Raw genomic sequence first — 6000 nt, 5'->3', positions numbered from 1 at the left:
TTAATATTGATTGGACCCTAGGCAAAAATGTTCTCGCCCCCCCCCCCCCCCCCCCCATATGTAATTTCACTCTCCATCTGCTCTGAGACATACAATAAATAGCAGCTAGACTTAAAATCAGTTTACTGTATGAGATCAGGCCGCAGTTGCAATTGGTTGCCAGCTGTTACAGCATATCATTACTACTTACTGACTGGTTGCTAGAGGTTACAGCACACATTATAGCTCACTGATTAGTTACTAGAGGTTACAGCAAATGATTTCTGCTTGTTAATTGGTTGCTAGGGATTACTGTACAGTAATACTGCTTACTGATTGGTTGCTAGAGGTTACAGCACATCATCTCCTCACTGCAGGGGGGCACGATATACATATGAATGCCACCTTTATTTATATATCAATGCCGCCGGCCGCAGCTGTTTACTTATGAATGCCGCCGCTATTTACATATGAATGCCAGTTATTTACATGTAAACACAGGGTCTGCAGGTGAGTCATCTGTACACAACAATAGGGCAGAGCAGGGCAGAATTAGTACCAGCACTTCACACTGAGATATCGGGACACAGCACGGGACTAAAACTTCAAGGGACAAGGGAATTTAAACTGGGATAGTTGGCAAGTATGAGGCAGCTGCTTTGGGCCCCACAGCAATGACAGGGCCCAGGGCAGCTGCCCCTTTTGCCCTGCTTTAAAGACAGCCCTGGTCAAGGTGGCACAGATATACATGCAATTATAAGCAACAGCCAAGGGGGCAGTACTACATCAGGACTTTACAGAGCTCATGAGTGGGGGGATGTCACACTGACAGTGGAGTGCCGCTGGTTACACAGGGAAAGCTGCAATTTCTGAGTTTTCCGTTTAACACCTCGGTCCTTCACAGTGCAGGACACAGCTGGGTGATGCAGAGGCAGGAGAGGCTCCAATGTCAGTTATGCCCCTCCACAGCATGGTACCCAAGGTTGGTGCCTCTTCTGCCTCTGTCTTGGCCTGGCCTCTATGATGTAACATATTTGGTAAGGAAATACTGTACATTCTTATTGGGTGTTGCCCTTAGTGAGCATTCTCATAAGTTGTGCACATGTGGATGGTAAGAGGTGCAAAGGAACTCTCTACCAGTCCTTGGAGCAGATCGGTTTGTCTGATGAAGAATACAGGTAGGTTCACACTGGTTTTAATCTCCCAACCCACCAACCTGGCTTCCTAATTATTTAAAAACTTTGAGTTCAAGTCCACATTAGTGAGTGGTAAGTTAAGCAATACAAGCCCAGCAGAGTTATGTGTAATATTTAATGGCATTGGTGTGCACAGAGTTAAAAGTCACATTTCTCTGTGGTTAAAGTGGTTGTAAAGTCAGACAGTAGGATTACTGCCAGCCCCTCCGTTCTAATAAGGTATACAAACAAGATATTTGGGGGGCACACCCTAAAAGATGCATTAAAGTTGGTGCAGCCATAAGACCATAAAACAGAACAAAATATTACAGCGCACACATGCAAAAAAGACATTTACCTCCAGCAAGGCTAATTTAAAACACCTAGACTGTATCAAAAAATATGGAGATTTGGTCACAATATATTGCTATATGGTGCTTAAGCCTACTTACTGCGACAAAGTACCCCATGATTAGGGGGTCCTACACTATCCATAGATTGGGAGATCCCGCTTCTCTGAACCATGGCAGAAATACACTCCTCTATATGGGAGAACTTGAGGTCCCCACCCATGACACAGGTGGACACTCCCTCATTGAGTACCTCTCATTAGTGCAGGCAGGATCAACCAGGTTTTTTACAGCATAGAAAGGGACAGATTAAACAGCACTGTGCTGTTTACCTGCTTTAAAGGAACAGGATCTGTTTTTTTTTTTTTTGTTTTTTTTTTGTTTTTTTTTTTTAACAAACCCTTTAAGACACTGGGGCCCAAACCTCTAGTTTACACAAGGGACCTTCACAGACAATTGTGTGTTTGCTTCTGAATAAAGATGCTCAAAAGGATTAGATGTAATGTTCTACTGGGTGCCATATCATTTTGGAGACCAAAATCAAAGTTCAGAGGAATTAGTAGGGGGGGTTGAGTGCCGACCCTCTTTTTGTAGGTCGTGCTCTGACATTTTTTTAACTCAATGACAGAGTCACTTTAATATGAGTAATTGAAGATCACAGTGAACAGCATCCAGCCCTGTGCAGTACTCAGCACACCATATGAGGGATGGACATCATGCCTGGGTTTTATCTCCTGGAATGTTAGATAATAGGAAATCAGTACAGAATGTTGCCATCTCTGGCAGATTCTCAGGTATTTTCACATTCTATCTTGTGCCAGATGTACCAGTTATCCAGGATGACACGTCCGCCCCAGAACACGGCGTTCCAGCATTGCAACGTTTTGTGTACAATAAAAGAGATTTTATTTTACCCTTTAAAAAAGAGATTTTACACTCTTAACTGCCATTCAATAAAGAGGACCTCGCTGTCAGTTTTTCAGGCAGACCCGATCGGACCCTCCAGTCTCTTCTATGGAGCGGTGGATGTCAGCAGACATATGTCCGCTGCCATCCGATCTGATCCTGTTCGCCAAAAACAGCCCGTGTGAAAGGGACCAAACAGTTTTAGCAGCTTTGCACAGATCTTGCCTACTTTCTGGGTGGTCTTTGACTAGCGTTCAGAAAGCTTTAAACGCCTTCAGATCCATGCTATAGCCGAATGACGGCTACAGCGCGGATCTACTTTGCCGGGAGGCCGTCAATAGACATCCTCCCCTTTGCACGCTCCCCGCGTGCCCCACGCTGTGATCGCCGAGTCAATGAGACTCGAGTGATCACAGATCGAGTAAGGGGCCGATCCTGGCCCCTTACTATGTGATCAGCTGTCAGCCAATGACAGCTGATCACGTGATGTAAACAGAAGATCGGTAATCGTTTTTTTTTTCTCAGTGTGAGGAGAAAAAAAAAAACTGACCACCGGCTTCAGTGCAAGGGAAATCAGTCCCAAAGAGGAAGAAGCGAAGCCGCCTCATCTGTGCCCACCAATACCGCCTTCCAGTGCCACCTGCCAGTGCCCCACACAGTGCCACAAATGAGTGCATAAGTGCCAACAATCAGTGCCACCTATCAATGCCCACAAGTGCCACCTATCAATGCCTACCAGAGGTGCCAATCGGTGCCAGCTAACAGTGCTGCCTATCAGTGTCATCTACCAGTGCCGATCAGTGCCCTTCACTGCCACCTATCAGTGCCAGCTATTAGTGCCCTTCAGTGCCACCCATCAGTGCCACCTCTCAGTGCCCACCAATGCCACCTATCAGTGCCCACCAGTGCCACCTCATCAGTGTCCACCAGTGCCGCCTATTCGTGCCCATCAGTGCCGCCTTATCAGTGCCCATCAATGCAGCCTATCGGTGCCCATCAGTGCAGCCTCATCAGCGTACATCAATGAAGGAGAAAAATTACCTGTTTGCAAAATTTATTAACAAAATATAAAACGGCTTTGTATTTCTTTTTTTTTTTTAAATGTCGGTATTTTTCAATTTTTTTAACAAAAAATAAAAAACCCAGAAGTGATCAAATACCACCAAAAGAAAGATCTATTTGTGGGAAAAAAATTTAAAAAATTTCATTTGGGTACAGTGTTGTATGACCGTGCAATTGTTCAATTTATTCGAAGAGTGACAGCGCTATAGGCTGAAAATTGGTCTGGCAGGAGGGGGGTTTAGGTGCCCAGTAAGCAAGTGGTTAAAAAAGCGTGTCTGAAGCCAAAGCAAGTGTAAATGAGCCCTTAATGTAATTTCAAAAGCCAGTTTCAATATTTTTAATTCTGCAGCTATCATTAACCACTTTAGCTCCAGAAATTTTTACCAGGCCATTTTTTGCTATTTAGCACTGAGCTACTTTAACTGGTAATTGCGCGGTCATGCAACACTGTACCCAAATGAAATTTATATCATTGTTTTCACGCAAATAGAGCTTTCTTTTGATGGTATTTGATCAACATTGAGATTTGTTTGCGCTATAAACGAAAAAAGACAGAACATTTTGAAAAAACTTTGTTATAAAAAATATCCAATAAAAAATTTTAAAAAATCGAATTTCGTAAATTTATTTCAAAATCTATTCTGCTACATGTCTTTGGTAAAAAAAAAGAAAAAAAAATCACAATAACTTTATATTAATTGGTTTGTGTGAAAGTTAGTGTTTACAAATGATATACAGCATATACTGGAATTATTTATTTATTTATTTTTATACTAGTAATGGCGGCAATCAGTGACTTATAGTGGGACTGCGGCGGGCAACCGTGGCGGCTGGTGAAGTTTTAGGATGGGGGGCACCAGACCCCGCCCTTCCTTTTTGACCCCTCCCACTTCTCAAAAGCCGCACCCCTTATACAATCCACCCTCTCTGTCCCCTGTATTCCACTTGCTTCCACCCATAGTTTCAGGAGTATACAGCTCAGCATCACAGGACAGAGTATACAGCCCCAGAATCACAGGACAGAGTATACAGCTCAGCATCAGAGGACAGAAGTATACAGCCCCAGCATCACAGGACAGACTATACAGCCCCCGCATCACAGGACAGAGTATACATCCCCAGCATCACAGGACAGAGTATACAGCTCAGCCTCACAGATCAGGGTATATAGATCAGCATCAGATATAGGGTATATAGATCATCATCAGATATAGGGTATATAGATCAGCATCACAGATAGTGTATACAGTGGGGCAAAAAAGTATTTAGTCAGCCATCAATTGTGCAAGTTCTCCCACTTAAAAAGATGAGAGAGGCCTGTAATTGTCATCATAGGTATATCTCAACTATGAGAGACAAAATGTGGAAACAAATCCAGACAATCACATTGAACGACCCATGAACGAATTTATTTGCAAATTATGGTGGAAAATAAGTACTGTATTTATTGGCGTATAACACTCACTTTTTTACCATGAAAATCAGGTGCAAATAGCGTGTGCGTGTTATACGCCAATACTTCAATTTTAGCTGCCTCGGAGGGGACAAGGAGGGCGCCGGACGAGCGCTGTCAGATTACATACAGCGAGAATCTCCTGTTTACTTGGCAGCCTCTGTAATAGGAAGTCCTGTCTCCTGGGCCGCCATTGGACCACTGTTCTGTCTATCATAGGAGATTCTCTTTGTATGTAATCTGTCGGCACTCGTCCCGCCCCCTCCCTGTCCCCTCTAGGCTGCAGGTGGACGTCAGTCAGGCTGCACTGATGGCAATGGTGAGGCTGCTGCATTGAAGGCAATCATAAGGCTGTATTGATGTGGATTGATGAGGCTGCAGATGGGCACTGACCCTTATTTTGCTCCAAAGTTCCTTATTTAAAATTTTAGTTTTTTTCCTGAAACTTCCCTCCTAAAATGAATGTGCGTGTTATAGGCCTGTGCGTGTTATACGCCGATAAATACGGGTATTTGGTCACCTACAAACAAGCAAGAATTCTGGCTCTCACAGACCTGTATCTTCTTTTATAAGAGGCTCCTCTGTCCTCCACTCATTACCTGTATTAATGGCACCTGTTTGAACTTGTTATCAGTATAAAGGACACCTGTCCACAACCTCAAACAGTCACACTCCAAACTCCACTATGGTGAAGACCAAAGAGCTGTCAAAGGACACCAGAAACAAAATTGTAGACCTGCACCAGGCTGGGAAGACTGAATCTGCAATAGGCAAGCAGCTTGGTGTGAAGATATCAACTGTGGGAGCAATAATTAGAAAATGGAAGACATACAAGACCACTGATAATCTCCCTCGATCTGGGGCTCCACTCAAGATCTCACCCCGTGGAGTCAAAATGATCACAAGAACAGTGAGCAGAAATCCCAGAACCACACAGGGGGACCTAGTGAATGACCTGCAGAGAGCTGGGACCAACATAACAAAGGCTACCATCAGTAACACTACGCCGCCAGGGACGCAGATCCTGCAGTGCCAGACCTGTCCCCCTGCTTAAGCCAGTACATGTCCGGGCCCG

The sequence above is a fragment of the Aquarana catesbeiana genome, linkage group LG04 (genome assembly GCF_042186555.1).
Source record: "Aquarana catesbeiana isolate 2022-GZ linkage group LG04, ASM4218655v1, whole genome shotgun sequence".
Lineage (NCBI taxonomy): Eukaryota > Metazoa > Chordata > Amphibia > Anura > Ranidae > Aquarana > Aquarana catesbeiana.
Note: the sequence above shows the minus strand (reverse complement) of the source record.